This window comes from Equus caballus, chromosome X (assembly GCF_041296265.1).
Source record: "Equus caballus isolate H_3958 breed thoroughbred chromosome X, TB-T2T, whole genome shotgun sequence".
Lineage (NCBI taxonomy): Eukaryota > Metazoa > Chordata > Mammalia > Perissodactyla > Equidae > Equus > Equus caballus.
Genome location: NC_091715.1, coordinates 5,766,956 through 5,782,236, shown reverse-complemented (window position 1 = coordinate 5,782,236; position 15,281 = coordinate 5,766,956).

The window sequence follows — 15,281 nt, the reverse complement described above, 5'->3', positions numbered from 1 at the left end:
GCCCAAGACATTTAGGATCAGAAATGTTTTATGATAGGAGCATATTTGGGCTGTGATGAAGAAATCTGCTTTTTATTTTAAATGTAGCACATCTGCGTTCTACTTTGCCAAAGTATAGCCATGTCATAATTAAAAATGAATTTGAGTTTCCGTAGAATTAAAAACTAATGAGAGCCATGATTGAAAACACATGAGAGTGACAGTTAGCTGAAAAAGCTAGCACTTGAATTTATTTACTTTAAAGCTATCATAAGAGAAGAGCTTATGTGGCAAAAGAAAAAGACTCTGCAGCTTGCTCCAAAGACTTGAACACTGTTCCCGCTCCTGAGTCTGTGGAGAGGGCTTTATAAGTATCTCAAGTCAAGGAGAAGTTCATACTCTGTAGATGTGTAAGATAGGCACTCTGTGACGAAGTACAGCCTGTTCTTGGCCTCTACGCTTCATGAACTCGCTTTTATTTCCTTAAGGAATTATCTTTGAATGTGGTATATTTGAGGACAATTAGTAGAGTAACCTCATAAACTTGGAGCAATGTGAGAATCTAATCACACCAACTGTTTTACCACATAAATTCCTAGCAGAGGCTGCAAAGGAGTTCTGGGGCTGTGCAAGGGCGAACCTGACCTGCAGACGTGTGGAAAAAGTCTATACACCACTTAAATACAGCAAAAGGTCCTTGTGGCCACATCACTGAGAGGAAGTCTATACAATTGTGGCAAACGAGGTTGGCCTGCACTATGGAGCGTTGATACTCAGTATGGGGCCCTGGAGTCTATTAACAGAGGAAAATGCGGCAGCAATGAGTAAACCCAGCCACACGGTCACACAGTCGCTGCGCAGCAGCATAGCCCCCGCTAGTTTGCCTTGGCATTCTTCCATGGGTTTGGCTGGTAAGGAAACAAGGAGCCCAAGTGGATTCGGACGGGTATCACTTCCACAGGCAGCAAAAGGAAGGTCAGCATGGCGTCAGCTCCACACAACTCTAGTCCCACAGGACAACACAGATCCAAAGGGGCCAGATAACAGACGACCTGAGCTGTGGGTGGCTGAACCGAGGGAGACAGAGGAGAAATGACCATAACGTGGGGCTGGGGAAATGCCTCACAGCAACTCCTACCCAGGTTATCTCCTCTGGCTCCAGGAGGAATTGCAGGATATCCCACCAAGACATGGGTCAGAGTGTGGTTAAGCTTTGCTTGTGTGGCCCGTGGGGGGGAATGCAAGGTGACAGGACACCATGGTGAAGGCTTTGCCCTACAGATAATTGATCAGTGTCAGAGGAGGAAACCTATGCCCCGCAGTCCATGCTGCACAGCACAGGTCCCCTTAATCTCTCAGAGGCTCTTGAGGTAGGAACTCTGCAAGGAACTTGTGAAGCCGGAGTTGGCTAAGGCGGTGTTTAAGATTGCGTGGAGGCTGGCCACGTGGCCGAGTGGTTAAGTTCGCGCGCTCCGCTTCGGTGGCACAGGGTTTCACTGGTTTGGATCCTGGGAGTGGATGTGGCACCGCTTGTCAGGCCATGCTGAGGCGGCATCCCACATGCCACAACTAGAAGGACCCACAACTAAAAATATACACAACTGTGTACTGGGGGGGCTTTGGGGAGAAAAAGGAAAAATAAAATCTTAAAAAAAAAAGGATTGCTTGGAGATGTATGCTAATGAAACCGGGGACCAGAACGCATTGACTCTGTTATCTCTCTTGGCTTCTCCCTCAAACCTGCCATAACACCCTGGACAATAGGATAAAATAGTTCCTCTGTCTTCTGTGCCCCTCCATCTCCTGTTCTGTCCTCCTGCATCTATTTCCATGTGTGTCCATTAAACACCAGTGCCCTTAGGCATGCCTGGACCCTCGGGGGATGACCCTCCTGGTGGAGATCTGACTTCTGAATATTTCTCTCTCCCGTGTGAATATCAATCAATCACTGTTGCCTGTTCCAAGATGTCCAGAGACTGAGGAGAAGGCAGTAACCGAAGATGTGGTTATGGGAGATTTGCCTGACAGGTGCCCTGAGATTCCTGCCAGAAAGTCCCTCCTCTCCTCACACAAGTCTGAACCACGTGTTTGTCCTTAGCATTTTTGTGTTGCAAACTAGGGGGATTTTTCTTCATTCATAGGCTCATGGGTTGCCAGATTTCTTGCACCCTCTTATATTGTAATGTGGAAAGCATAGTCTGCATGATTTTTTTAAATTTTCAGTTCATTCATTTCATCATTAAACAAGGATTTATCAGGTAACTATTGCATTCCAGGCATTGAACTGGATGATGAAGACACAGAGATAAATTTAGTGTCTCTTCATATAATTAAAGTCTTATGATAAATGACTTTGCCATACGTGACTGTGATTTTACAGTGCATCAGATTATAGCTCTTGTCTACGATGGTGATTTATAGTGCATTTCTCTTATGATAATGAAGAAAACCCATTAAACTAGAGCTTATATGCTAAACTTATTGAGCTTCTAAGTCATTTGGTTGTGAGCTCCATTGCACAATGGATAGCGCATTGGATGGTAAGGCACGGCAGAGAGCAGCCTCCAGAAGCCACTGCCCTCCCTGGGGGAGGAATCTAGGAAGGACGCAGTGATTTCCAAACCCAGAGGCTGCCCCACCTGATGGAAGCTGGCAGCACAGCCGGCCTAGTCAGAGGCGCTGGCATCCTATAAAAGACACAGCCACCCTGTGGTACCTGCTAGTACCTCCCATTGGCCCATCCCTGCTGGAAGCCTGCTCCTAGGAGAACCTGGGACCAGCTTGCAGGGATTGATCCCAGGAGCAGTGGGGAAGGGCACTGCTAGGGACTGAATGTTTGTGTCCCCTCAAATCCATCTGTTGAAACCTAACACCCCATGTGATGGCATTAGGAGGTGGGGCCGTTGCGGGGGGCGGGGGGGCCTTAGGTCATGAGGGAGGAGCCCTCATGAATGGGATTAGTGTCCTTATAAAAGAGACCCCAGAGAGCCCCCTCGCCCCCTCCACCACGTGAGGACACAGCGAGGAGATGGCCATCTATGAACCAGAAAGTAGGCTCTGACCAGATGCCGAATCTGCTGGTCCCTTGATCTTGCACTTGAGCCTCCAGAACTGTGAGAAGTAAATGTCTGTTGGTTAAGCTGCCCAGTCTGCAGTGTGCTTGTTACAGCAGCCAAATGGATGTAGATAGGCAGGCGCAAGAGGCGGGGCACGTGGACAGAGCTTCCTGCCTCCATGGAGCTTCCCTTCTAGGGAGACACAGTAAGCAACTAGCATTTTATATTATTTATAATTTTATTTTACATAATGATAATTTTACGCTTCATTTTTTTTCAACTTTAAAAGGGTGGTGCGTCCCATGGGGCAGAAGTGTACAGCAGAGGAAGAGGATCAAGAGGGTCAGGGACGCGGGCGGCGCCCAGCTGTAGACATGGAGGGCAGGCCAGGCTGCACTAAGAAGCTCGCATCTGAGCAAAGATTGGACAGAGGTGAGGTGTCAGTTATGCAAAATGCCCCCCCCCCCCCAGTATATTTCAGGTGGAGGAAACTGCAAGAACAAAGATCCTAAGGGTAAACAGGCCAGGGATGTTCCAGAATCAGGAAAAAGGTACGAAAGAGGAAAGCAGTACCAGATGAGGATAGAAAGGGGAGGGGGCACAGACCATACACCATGGAGAGAAGTACAGACAGTTGTCAAGTGGAGTCAGACTCTCGATTTGGTCCAAAGGGTGTAAATCATGTCAGCATAACAGCAGGATGTATATATTACAAAATAGAATTTTACCTGTAAACATGGGCGGTTCACCCAATGTTCTGTAAATACTGACTGAGTTCTTGTTATGTGTCAAAAGTGGCAAATTTGATAGATAAAACACTGCTTTCATGGGGCTTACATCTAATTGGAGAGATAACAAACAAGTAAATAAAATAAATAAATAAATATACAAATAAATAATAGCATTTCAGGCAGAGAGAAGTGTTAGGAAGAAAAATGAAGCTGAGTCTAGTGAGCGAACGTGGGTTGAGGGTATATACCCAACTCAAGATGGAGAAATCAGAAGGACTTGACAAAAACCTATTTTTCTCAGCTTATTACAATCCATTTTATAACTTTTTAAATAGTGATGATAGAGAAATAAAAATATACTCTGATGCCATATTTTATGTATTGAGAATTTTGAGAAAATTTGCCATTTCTTGTTTAATAACATTCAAAATGTAATGCTCATAAAGACTAGGAGATTTCTGTTGGAACTTGCAGAATTATTTCCCTTGAGGTAAAGAATGAGATGGTGACATTTGAGCAGGCTACTGGAGGACGAAGGGAAGATGGGGTATAAAAATGTCTTTGGCCTGGGGAAGGGCATTTGCTAATGTTCTGAGGAAGGAACAAGCTTCAAGTTCAGCAAGAAGTGCGTGGGGGCTGCAGTGGACAGAACAAGAGACAAGCTGAGATCAAAGAGGGAGGCAGGCGTGTGAGGAAGGGCTGTGCAGACAAGGAAGAGACTGGACTTCATCCGCAAGGGATGAGAAGCCATGGAGAGGGTGGGGAGGAGGGGAGGGCCATCATTTACGTTGTGTTTTTAGTTTTTTTTTTCCTTTGAGGAAGATTAGCCCTGGGCTAACATCTGCTGCCAATCCTCCTCTTTTTGCTGAGGAAGACTGGCCCTGAGCTAACATCCATGCCCATCTTCCTCTACTTTACATGTGGGACGCCTACCACAGCATGGCTTGCCAAGTGGTGCCATGTCCGCACCCGGGATCCAAACCAGCAAACCCGGGCCGGCGAAGCGGAACATACAAACTAAACCGCTGCGCCACCAGGCTGACCCCTACATTGTGTTTTAAGAGCTCACTCTGCTGACATTGGCCAAGAACAGTGTGAAGGGCAAGTGTGGAAAGAGGAGGACCGCCAGACAGCTGTGAAGTAGTAAAGAGACAGAAGCAGAGTCAGGGGAGTTAGGGACAGGCAGATGTGAAGGAGGTGTGTCAGGGATCTTTGTAAAAGGATGGGGTTGGAAGAACTATGGCGAGAGTAGCCAGACAGGAGGTGGGCCACATGCACGGGTCACATTACAAATGCCATTTGTCCAACAGGCAGTCTGTGTTTTATACCAGGGCTTGGCCAACTTGTTCCATAAAGAGCCAGGTAGTAAATATTTTAAGCCTGGTGGATCATAAGGTTTCTGTTACAACTACTCAACTCTGTGTGTGTGAAAGCAGCCCCAGATATTACACAAATGAATAGGAGTGGCTGTGTTCCAATAAAACTTTATTTATGCAAACAGGGGGCAGGCAGGATTTGGCCCCTGGGCTGTAATTTGCTAACCTGTTTTAGACTCCTGGACCACCAGTAAAATGTCCTGACCTCTGCTCCATATAAGACGTTGGGGCCTTGTTTGCGGGCCATCCATGTGTCCAGGAGTCCATGCTTCTAGACACTGAGCCAGCCATCGGCCCCCTTGACTTCTGACCTGAAGAGTCGCTTCATCTCCTGACTAGTGGGATCCTAGTTCACTAGGATAATATTACTGTTTTTAGTGTTTACTTTTTACTCACAAATTTTACTCACAGATGTTAATGCCAGCCTTTCACTTCACGTCCTTACAGATGAGGCCATGATTGAATTGATCCTGCCTCCCAATTTCTTTCTTCCAGAATCTGCTAAATCTTTTTGTTCCTTTTTGGTGTCTGGGAGGATGGTCTAATGCAAATGCCTGGCCTTTGGAATAGCTGGCCCTGGGTTTGTATGACAGCAGTTCCACACTTCCCCTCTGAGTGCCCTGGGCACGTTGCTTAATTTCTCTGAGCCTTCATTTCCTCATCTGTAAGATTCAGATACTATTTCCTTTGCAGCCTAGTGAATAGTAGATGATAATCCCAAAGTACCAAACTGCCAGGCAATGCAGCAACATAGCTTTTCTTTCTCAACCAATATCAGGTCCACTGAGAAGGTGCTGAACCCACTGGAAAATGCTAAGATTTGTGAAATCCCCAATTAAGATTTTACTTCTATTCTAATATTTTCATAAAGTTCCAGTTTCTTTCAATTTGACTGTTTATGAACATTATGCAAATAAAGCACACAAAATATAAGTATATATTTATAACAGATGATCAACTACTTGGTTTTTCTAAGGCAATATAACACAGACAGCAGGAAACCACATATTTGAACTTTTTGTTAAAATGTCACACCAATTTATGGTGACAGAAATAGTGACTAGCTCTGTCAGGACAGAGATTTTTGAATACAGCGAGATAGATAATAGTCATAAAACTCGAAATGTTTTAAGCTGTCTACTGGCACTTAAATAGGTACAAAGCCAGATCTCACATTTTGCAGCCATAAGCATACACGTTCTAATAATCTCATAAAAAGCACCAGGCATTTTATGTTATGCATTCCTAGTGGGTCATGTTAATATCGTGCATGTTCGTCTCAGAAACCCAGCTCACGATGGTCTGCCAACATCTTTATGTCTCCAGTTTCATCACATTATTTTAAACTAAACTAACAATTTCTTTTTCACTGAAATTTCACATTTGCTAGACTAGTCATTTAGCATGAAAAATAAAAATCAATACAGTCAGTCAATGTCATTGTAAAGTCTGGGCTGATGGTTCTAGAATTGCTTTTAAAATATCTTCTAGAAATCTTGTCACATGGGAAATACATAATGGCTATACACATTTAGAATATAGAAAGAAAATCGAGCAGGATTGTAACCAGGGTGGCAGTCAGAGTCGTACAGACTACAAAGTAGAGTTGAGGAGTATTGAGCACCATGTTAAAAATCACAGCTTCAGTTTAAGGTTTTTTAAGAGAATTAATCTCTTAACTCATTTTTCTAGCTTTTGCTTTATTTTAAAGAACTATTCATTCTATTTTTCACCCTAAAGAGGATTTTAGCATCACATGACAAATGTGAGTTTCTTTCTCATATATTCTCTTCTGCCCTCATGGAAGGTGCCAGGATGTAGACAAATTAAGCTGGCCCATGGACTAAAGCAAGCAGGCAACACATGGGTTTAAATGAGAACTGCATTGAGTGCCTGCTTATGATGTCCTGTGCTTGAGGGTCGGTGCATTTAAGCTTCAAAACCAAGCTATGAGCTAAACACTGCTGCCTAGTTCACGGATTCTAAGAAACCTATTTTTACGCATATTAACCTCTCTCTGAAATTGAAATGTGTCTCACAGCACAATCAACGGTGTCTCCCAGCCAGTTAGCCAGACAGCAGGCCAGAGACAGTCACCTCTACGTGAACATGACCATGGCCACTGGTGATTTCCAATGCGCTTTGTGAATTGTTGGTGTGGCATATGTTGGTTCTCCATGCCCAGCAGATGTCACTGACAGCAGGGGAAATCACCAACTCCTCAGAAGCTCACAGAGCTCACATCTCACAAGACTGTCGCGGGCGCCTCGCACTTCAATTTGCAAGAAACTTCAGGCTGATTTTTAACAAAAGTTTCTTGACTTCCAGGGATATATGATTAAATTGATGAAGGGAAAAAAAGGAAAAATAAACTATGTGTTCAATCACATAGGCGAGCATCTGCCAGGCGCTTGAAAGCAGAAGTAACTGTGCTTTGCTTCCTGGAGCAGTGCCATTCCCTCCCTCCATAACCCCATCCCTCCCTCAGCCTTGTGGCTTCCGACAGGAACATCATTAGGGTTGGGGCCAAGGTCTCCTTGTCCCCAGGCAAAATCGAAGACCATGTGCATCTGTCCAACTGTGCTGGGGAACTCTGAGCAGGGGAGCAACTCAAATTGTTTTGGCTTGTGTCTTAGGGCTGCTACCCCTTTGCGGGGAAACGTTATCTCCTACTCTCCCACCTGGAGAAAAGCCGCTGGCTCAATGGCACCCTGGGTTCCCAGAGAGTCCTCGAAATGCCAGGGCCTGGCTCACCAATGGTTTGGCCAAGATGAAACCCAGTGGTGTCCACTGGGCTGCTGTGAGCATTCTACCTCAGCACCAGCTAGGCAGACCCAAAAGTGGGCAGAAGTCAAGGCCATTCCCACAGCTCCGGCTGAGACTCGCCTTGAGGAACCTTGTTTTATTTTACTGATCCTCTGGGGTGGGGAGAGGGGAGTGTTGCCATTTACACAACTCCAGACATGGCAGCTGTAATTGAATCATGTGGCTCACCAGTGCAGGCGACCCCGGTCAGAGCCCCTTCTCTGACGAGACTGGCTGCAGTTGAGCTGCACCGCCCAAATTGGCCCCGTTGCTACCTGGAGGTGGATGCCACTGGACCTGCAAGTTCCCTACTGGGGTCATCAAGGTGCCCTCCCCTCCGACTCGCTTGTTATCAAAACATTCATTGCTTTTGAACTTATTCAACCTGATGTCAGTAATGCTTGTCAAACACCTCAAGGTGAAGTGCAGTATCATGGTTGGTTACAAAGGATCTCAGCAGACCGACACTTCACAGCATTCACTGCACTCAAGGCCCTAGGTGCGCAAGTTCAACATTAAAAAAATCTCATTCTTAGCATTCTTTGGAACTAGAAAGTTCTTCAGTTGAACATTTGTTTAAAAGAGGAGCTCATGCAATAGGAAAATGCAAACTGTGCAGCTGAATAGAATTGTCTAGAACAGTGTAGAATCTCTGCCTGTTAGTCAGAGACCCTCAAGGGGGTGGAGGCTTCATGTTGTCCGTTGTTGTGTCACACTGTCTACAACGGTGCTTGAAACATAGCAAGAGGCTCAGTTACTGAATGGATGATATTATTGAACTTGTTGCTAGACAGGTAAAATATAAAATCATACGGGACGGGCATGGCAGAGACCAAATGAGAAACAAAGAAACCCATTTAACTTTACTTCTCTGCCGCAAGGAGAGAAAAGGTGAATAAGCGCCATGGATGGAGAAGCAATGAGTTTCTTTGTTCTTCCCATCAGCGGGCTGCTCCTGGTAGCTGAGAGAGGGGAAGATGGCAGGAAATTGCAGTTGCTGGGAGGGGGCTGTGAAGCTTTAGCTGGCTGCGTGAGGTTGCAGAAGTGGGGGCTGTTTCCAGCCTTCCTGTTGTTAGAGAGAGGAACAGGGAAAGGTTTTTATCTTTACAAGGAGTCTCATGAGGCTATTTGAAAACGGAGAGGAACGAAGGCGGGTAGGGGTGGGGGATCCAGAAGTGCAAGAGGAGATGGAATGGAAAACTTTTATATTGGTTAATTTTTAATTCAAAACATCATCCAGAACATCATTTAAAGATACTGTCTCCTTTTGTTTGCACGGTTATATATTGCTGCTGTAATTGAAGGATGTGTTTGTTTATGTGTTTGGTTTTTCCTGGAACTAAAGTACTACTTGAATCATCTGTAACATGGGAATTGGTTACACCAGTGGTTCTCAGCCCCAGGAGAGGAGCAATTTTGTCCCCCATGGGACACTTGGCAACATCTGGAGACATTTTTGGTTGTCACACTGGGGAGAGGGTGCTCCCAGCTTCTAGTGGGGAGAGGCCAGGGATATGGCTAACCATCCTGCAATGCACAGGACAGACCCCACGACAAAGAATGATCCTGTCCAAAATGTCAGTGGTGCTGATGCTGAGCAATCATGGGTTTCCACCATTTTTATCAGATTCTTGTAATTTTCCTTAAATCCATCATGTGAATTTAGGGAAAAATATTCTTCTTGTTGATTCTCAACCCTGGTGGCACTGGAATGGCCTAGCTGCTTTAAAAAATTCTGATACCTAAGCCACCCCAGCCGATTAAATGAAGATGTCTGGTGTTGGCTCCTAGGCATCTTAATTTTTTTGGTGAGGAAGCTAGGCCCTGAGCTAACATCTGTTGCCAATCTTCCTCTATTTTTTGTATGTGGGATGCCACCACAGCATGGCTTGATGAGCGGTGTGTACATCCACGCCCAAGATCCAAATCACGAACCCCGGGCCGTGGAAGCAGAGCGTGCAAACTTAACCACTATGCCATGGTGCCAGCCCCTGCATTTTTAAATTGCTAATTATAACCAGCATTAAGTGGCACTGGCTTAAATGATCCTAACCACCCGTAGTTGATTTACCTTATCTGCAATAAAAAATTCTACAAATAAAATGATACGACTCTCCAACTTAAATGAGAATGTAGCAGCTGCCATTCCTCCATGGTTTCCTATGTGGTTGCTTATATTTTGCAAAAGGATTTTCTTTCACTTACATAAGAAAAAATGTGTTAAAAAATGTTCCTGATCTCAGAAAGATAGCTCTGGAATAAAATTAAAATATTTACTTCTTATTTTTGACATGTTTGTAGCAATGCTTAACTCCTAAGTCCATTTCTTTGTGGTGAACATTTCAGTGACTCATCAGAGATGAAATAGTAATAATAATTTGATTCATAGAGTGTTCCATGCTATTAGTGGGCTAGACTGCAAGTCTAATATATGACCATTATAATTTCTCTGTAAATAAAAATTGAGACAGAAAAATACCCATGGACTGATAATTTAAAAATGACTTCTAGAATAATTAGTTGTGGTTTAGATTTAAATATTCTGGGTTTTGGTTGGATTATTAGTTTATTTCCTTCCTTTTGCCTTAACCAAATTAGTGCAAGTGTGCAAGTATTGTGTCTTTGTTTTTCTTTCTCTTCTATGCCCAAGACTTTTCCAGACTTAGTTATGAGGTTAGAGAAAGACGCAGAAGTTCATGTATTACTTAGGTTTCTCCAGAGAAATAGAACCAATAAGATAGATAGAGAGATGATAGGTAGGTAGATAGATAGATAGAGATAGAGATATATAGATATATAAGAGGAAGTTTATTTTAAGAACTGGCTCATGTGGTTATGGAGGCCAAGAAGTCCCACAATCTGCCATCTGCAAGCTGGAGACCCAAGAAAGCCAGTGGTGTAATTTGGTCTGAGAATGAAGACCTGCGAATTGGGGGGCCGATGGTGTAAGTCCCAGTCTGAGTCTGAAAGCCCAAGAACCAGGAGTGCCAACGTCTGTGGGCAGGAGAAGAAGGATGTCTCAGCTCAAGCAGAGAGAACAAATGTGCCCTTCCTCTGCCTCTCTTTGTTCTGTTCGGGCCCTCAACAGATTGAATGATGCCCACCTGAATTGGTGAGGGCCATCTTTACTCAGGCTACAGATTCATAGGCTAATCTCTTCCAGAGACCCCCTAATAGATGACACATCCAGAAATAATGTTTTGCCAGCTATCTGGGCATCCCTTAGCCCAGGCAAGTTGACACATAAAATTAACCATCACAGTTCCTTTACTATATGAATAAATAGTCTTCCAGTAGCATGATAAAGAGCCTGTTTGAAGAGACTCTTTCCTAAAACTCACCAGAGTAATCAAAAGGTAGATAAGTCTAGCAAACATGGAGAAAACAATAAGGTCAAAGTAGCAGAGAAACCTCCAATGGCTGATAGAAAGATTTAGATTAGGTAATATCTGATACAGATTGAGAACATATCTTTTCCTAATATTATATTACTTCAAACTTGCCCTAAATAAGAGGTCTGGATTTTCTAGACCTCCCCAATCCACGGCTGTAAGGAAGGCCATGTTATTACATGGACTATTTTTCTGGCTCGTGATGGTCTTTTAATCCCTGCATCTCCTGTAGCTCTCTTTTACACTCACGCTTGCTCCCTCTGGGATCTCATTCAGCCCATGGTTTTGAATGTCATCTGTATGATGATGATGGCCCCCCAATTTGTATCTCCTGGGAGAGTGAAGAGCTGAAAAGCAAGCTGTGTCCCATCAGGAGGCAGCCGCGAGGGCCACAGAAGACCAAATTATTGGCAGCAGACTCCAGGTGCTGCCTGTTGAAACCACGTCGTCCTCATTTTCTGCCAGTGAGCTAGTTCCCTCGCTGATACTTTTTACCTTCTAATTTTTTCTGACAGTGACATATTGTTTTCCCAGGGATTCGGGACAGTTTGACAAAGTCTGGAGCTATTTCATTCTCAAGGTCAACACTCTTCAGTCATTTGAACACTACCTTTTTGTTCCTTGTTATTCCCAAGAATAATATTCAATTACTATGTCTTATTCTTCTCCGACTTTGCACCCAGAAAAAAGAATTGCTTTTTGACTCATTCTTTCAACAAATAATACATGTACTATTGCTATAGAAGCCTTGGACCTTGAATTGCTGCTTAAATGAACATGTAGCATCTAGTACTGTTATTTTTACTTTGTTATATTTTTAAGATTTTTTTTTCCTTTTTCTCCCCAAAGCCCCTCCGGTACATAGTTGTATATTCTTCATTGTGGGTCCTTCTAGTTGTGGTATGTGGGACGCTGCCTCAGCGTGGCTTGATGAGCAGTGCCGTGTCCGCGCCCAGGATTCGAACCAATGAAACACTGGGCCACCTGCAGCGGAGCGCACGAGCTTAACCACTCGGCCACGGGGCCAGCCCCTCATTATATTTTTAAATTAAGTTTCAGAAACATGGAGTTGGATAAATTATAATTCCTGGTCCATGGCATTCTCATCATTGTTCTAGATATGGCTCATTTTACATATTCAACTGTTTAGTTATTGTTAATAGTGTAGCAGATACCATGTAGCATTACCAACGACAAAGACTACGTCCTTTACAATCAACCAATACTCCTGCTCTCTCCACCACGACCCTGCAATCTAGGTCTTTCCTTTTTTATACAGATTTATTGCACATATACGTTTATTAGTAAGTAATTTTTATTCTAGTTATCTTTAACTTTATAAAAAGGATATCCTGCCATATATAACCTGTTGGCAGTTGTTATTACTGTTATATGATTAAGGTTGATCGTTAACATATACGTCTCAGTAATTAGTTGATTTTGACAGCTGTGTACTATTTCCATATAGTCCATACACCAGACTTTCTGCACCTGCTCTCCTGCTGATGGACACTTTGTTGCTAACGTGAGCTGTGCTGTTATAAACTTGCTTGTCCATGGTTTTTCACAATATATGTGCAGTACCTTCTCTTGGGTCGCACAGAAGTGGAATTGACTCGTAGCGATGACTCAGCGAGGTGAGTGGTCGGATGTTTAGAGGTGACGTCTGACCCTTTTCCAGAGTCATCGCATCAATTTACACTCCCATCAGCAATGTATAAAAGCCACTGTGAAGCCACCTGCTCTCCAAGAGGTAGCATGGTCAGACTTTAAATTGTAGCCAAGAGAAAGGCTGTAAAATAATATCCATGCTGGTCTTATTTTAGATATTTTTTTCTAATCACCAGTAATACTGAATGTCCCTTCATCTGTCTTTTAGAAATACGTGTTTCTTCATCCGGCCATGCCTATTCATAACTTTTGCTTATTTTTCTTTGGGTCTGTTTGTGCTCTTTTTACTGATTGTAGGAATTCATTCCCTATTCTTCATTCTAATATTTTGTCAGTTGTGTGTATTGTGAAAATTTCTTCCACTTTGTAATGTCTTTTCTTTCTTTAAGATGTTTTTGATGATCAATATGTCTTAATTTTACTCTAACAAATATATTATTATTTAGTGAATGTATTCTGTGTTTAGAAATATTTCTCTAGTCATGGATTCATCTTTGACCTAACTCCTGATTTGTCCTCTAACATCAGATGGTTTGAGGACTTCCTTCCTCGCTTCCCTGAGGCTGATCAGGTTTTGCTGGAGGGTAAATCAGTATCGCCTTCTAAAGCTTTGAGCTTGAAGCTGTTTCACCTGGGACTGAGCTTCAGGCCCCAGTTCCGGCTCTCTGACTCTGAGGGCAAATGTTGGTGCTGCCTCCCAGCCCTTTGCCGCCCCCTGCAGGCAGCTGTGACCAGGGTTACTGCATTAAATCAGCCAACTGCATGCTGGGAAGCAGAGAGAAGGGCACGGTCTGATGAATTTCCATTTGTTTCAGGCTTCGATAATTTCAGACAACTCTTATGCTATTAGTGAACCCCTGTATCATACTCTCAAAAACCTTGGCTAAATAAAGGAACAAACTATTACTGCATGAAATACGTTGAATTCAGAAATATGAAGCTAAGTGAAAAAAAGCCAGACACAATGCTTCATACTGTATGATTCCATTAATAGGGCATTCTGGAAAAGACAAAAATGGAAGGATAGAAATCAGATCACTGGTTGCCAGAGGCTGGGAGTCAGGGCAGAGATGCAATAGGGCACGAGAGAACTATTTGTGCCGATGGAAATATACTGCATCACAAGTGTATTGGGGGTTACATAACTGCATCCTTTGTTAAGACTCATCAAATTGTGGATTTAAATTTGTGGATTTTATTTTATCTGAGTTAACTCTATTTTATGTAAATTTACCTCGATAAAACCGACTAAAAAAGTTAAGAAAAAAATGTATAACTTAACTCCCTACAATGTAATTTTATGCAGCAAACACTGACCGAGCCTCAAAGAGGGTGTTTAAAATCAGGTAGAGTGTTTGACCAGGCGGGAAAATGGCTCTGGCGTTCCCGTCTGCTGTGTGAGCTCTTCTTGGATAGAATCTTAGGTTTAAATGCTTCTCTTGAAAACTCTGGAGAGGCAGGTGGGGGTTGCCCTGGGCATTTGCTTTTCTTTTCAGTCTGCCATCATTTATATATCACCAGTACCATTTTTATCAAATAAACTGCTTTGATAAATCATTTTGGAAAGTGGACTTGGTTTTCATGTTCAGAAACTAATGTCCATTTCAAGTCATTTAGAAATCATTTTTACCTTTCCATTAGTGGCAACGGACTCCACCAAATTACAAGATGCGTTGCTCTAAGGCAGGAGTTCTCAACTGGGAGCAATTTTTGACCCCCAGGGGATGCGATAATATCTGGAGACATTTTTGTTTGTTATAATTGTTTGGGGGTGGCTGGGCGGGGGCTAGTGGCATCTAGTGGCTGGAAGCCAGGCTAGCTCCCCGTGGCACAGGCTAGCTCCCCGTGGGCACAGGCTAGCTCCCCACGGCAAGTTATCTAGCTCAAAATGTCTGTAGTGCCTGGGCCGGCACGGTGGCGCAGCGGTTAAGTTCGCACGTTCCGCTTCTCGGCGGCCTGGGGTTCGCTGGTTCAGATCCCGGGTGCGGACATGGCACTGCTTGGCAGCCATGCTGTGGTAGGCGTCCCACGTATAAACTAGAGGAAGATGGGCACGGATGTTAGCTCAGAGCCAGGCTTCCTCAGCAAAAAGAGGACTGGCAGTAGTTAGCTGGGCTAATCTTCCTCCAAAAAAACAAAAAACAAAAAACAAACAAACAAAAAATGTCTGTAGTGCCGAGGTTGAGAAACCCTGGTATAAAGTTTATAGCAAATAGAAGAGTAGTTAAAAACAAAAACAAAACATATTATAAATCCATTATCTAGCCATTG